Genomic DNA, 3,013 nt, shown 5'->3' on the forward strand with positions numbered 1-3,013 from the left:
CTGCCATTCTGCAGCCTTTCTGGCCACAGCGTGGAGACCACATGTCGGTCCAACACCAATGTGTGGGTCTGCCTGGAGTGACGTTTCCAGTAAGACTCTGAAGACAAGTCCAGACTTAACAAGGAACATGATGATCACTTAGTGACGTCTTTCCTAGACAAAGGAAAGGAGAATAAAGACGTTTGTGCCTAGGAATGACACTCATGGCCTTATCACTTATTGCTCAGAGTAAGATATTTTTGAGAGGAAAAGGAGGTGCCATAGTGATCCATGGATAGAGTCACCATATATGGGGACTGGAACATATGGCCACCACCCACACAGCTTTTCATGAAATCCTCTGATGTCAATGCTCACTGCCCATCTCAATTCATTAGGGCGACTCCAGGGACTCACCCACTTCTAAGCCCACCTGCCTCCCCTGCTCAGTCCCCTGCTCCTCTTAGCTTCTTCCATTTCCTGGCTGCTCTGGACTTCAAATCCCAGCACAAGTGTCATTCTTCTTCATCTCCTCCCTTCCTTTCCAGGCTAATCTGTCCCACCAGGTTCCATAGCATGTCACACATGTCCCTCCTATGGCATTTATCACAGCATCCCACGTGCAGGGGCCATCTGCTACTCCCAAAGGACTTGAAGTGCCCCCCCCCCAGTGTCCCCCATATAGCAGGTGCTCAATGGTCATTTATTGAAATTTTATTTTGAATCTCACCTTCTTCTCTCTTTCTCTGACACTCTCTGCAGAAGATGATAATGAAGAATGGAAATACCAAGCAGACAATAAGAGGGAGGTAATGTGGGAATGGAGAAAACCCATAAGCTGCATAATTGATTCTTGAGTAACTGACCATTGACCTACGTAGTGGTTGTGAAAAAGTCATTAAAAACCCTTCTCTTCTTCTCACTTTAAGTGAATAGAAGCTGTTTTTGTTGAGAATGAGCTTCTAACTTGATAATAGGAAGTACTGCAGACACCCGGTTTTTGTATTTACTTTATAAAAGTTATCTCCCTTTGGGGAAAAAGGTACACTCATACATTGCTGGTGGGACTGCAAAGTGGTGCAACCACTCTGGAAAGCAGTGTGGAGATTCCTCAGAAAACTTGCAATGAAACCACTATTTGACCCAGTTATCCCACTCCTCGGCATATACCCAAAGGACTTCAAATCAGTATACTATAGTGACGCAGTCACATCAATGTTTATAGTAGCTCAATTCATGATAGCTAAGCTATGGAACCAATCTAGGCGTCCTTAACCAATGAATGAATAAAGAAAATGTGGTATACATACTCAATAGAATATTACTCAGCCACAAAGAAGAATAAAATTATGGCATGTGCCAGTAAATGGATGAAACTGGAGACTATCATGCTATGTGAAATAAACCAATCCCAAAAAACTAAAGGCTGAATGTTTTCTTTGGTATGCAGATGCTAACATTACAATTAAGGGGCAGGGGGAAGAAAGACTAGAAGTATTTTGGATTAGACAAAGGGGAATGAAGGGAAAGGGGGATGGGAATAGGAAAGATAGTAGAATGAATCAGACAATACTTTCCTATGTGTATATATATGAATACACGATCAGTTTAACTCCGAATCACATACAACTGGAATAATGGGAAGTTATACTCCATTCATAATATGTCAGAATACATTCTACTGTCATGTATAACTAAAAAAGAAGAAGAAGAAGAAAAAAGAAAAGAAAAGGTATCCCCCCAGAAGTTCATAACTAAGCAGTGAAAATTAATTCCAGGCACATACCAGACACGTAGGAAGATTTATTCTGTTGTGTATACATCTAACACTTACTAATATTCTTGAACACTGTCTGTAAACCTCCAGGGGGAAAACAGAAACTGATGGATAGCAGTATTCTCTATAAATTCTCATGAGTGTGATGATAAAATCAGATGGTCCTGAGGAAGTAAAGTATGTTTTTTGCTTTTTTGGAGGTGGGTAGAGGTTATGGTGGGACACCATTGGAAGTCAACAAATCATTATTAATTTGAATCTTAATGTGAAAGAGATGGGGTGGAGCAAAGGATAATCGTGTGGGCTTTCAATCCATCTCCTGAGTTGGAAGACCCTCAAGCTTGGACCCAGTTCTGGCTCTGAACTTTTTTGGCAGGGTGATACAGAACAAGATAGTACTCCCCCCCACCACCCAAACCATCTTCCTGTTTAAGAAGGGGCTACTGATACCATCCATGTCTCTAGTTAAATGAACTAAGGTAAAAAGACTTTGTAGACAGGGGTGATGTCCACAAATGGTAGTTAAGACTACTGTCAGGCTGATTTTCAGGTAGGGTGATGGAGACAGAGTGGGAGGGGGAGGGAGGGACAGAATGAAGAACCATGATTAGGTCACTCCTCTGACTTAAACCCAGGTTTATCTTGAGCAGTGAAGCACCAGTGCTTAGAAATTAGTCTGGGACAAGGATGGGTTTGCCGGGGGTGTTGGTCCTGACATCATATGCCTTAAACCTGTGGTTGACTGTCAGTGTGTTGCTCTATTATTACTTGCTTTGGAACAAGCAAGTCTAAATTGGAAGGCTGTTTCCTCTGTTTAAGCCGTTTCTGCTGAGTCCCAGAGCGCTGATTATAGTTCTTACCCTCTGCAAGTGGCTGTTTCATTCTTGACTCACCTCCAGACTCATAAATATCTCCCAGCAAACACAGAGGTTTTAGAGGTTACCTGTCTTTAACCTTGTGCCTTAATGTGTCCTGGGCAATAGCCAGGACATATGCTGTCTCTCTTACCTTACTGTTCCTAAACTTCTCTGGAAGCAGAAACCTTAATAAATTCCCTTTAGGTCTTTCCTAGACAGAGGAAAAGAAGCAGAAAGGAGTTTCTCTGTGTGACCTTGGGTGTTTTCTTTAACTTCAGAAAGAAGGATAATAATAACTAATGCAGAAGCTGCTGTGAGCCTGAGAAAAAAACCTACAGCAGAGCACCTGGTACGTGGCATGTGTCCAATAGTGTAATTGCTGTTATTATTATTATTTTTT

This window comes from Urocitellus parryii, chromosome 5, assembly GCF_045843805.1.
Source record: "Urocitellus parryii isolate mUroPar1 chromosome 5, mUroPar1.hap1, whole genome shotgun sequence".
Lineage (NCBI taxonomy): Eukaryota > Metazoa > Chordata > Mammalia > Rodentia > Sciuridae > Urocitellus > Urocitellus parryii.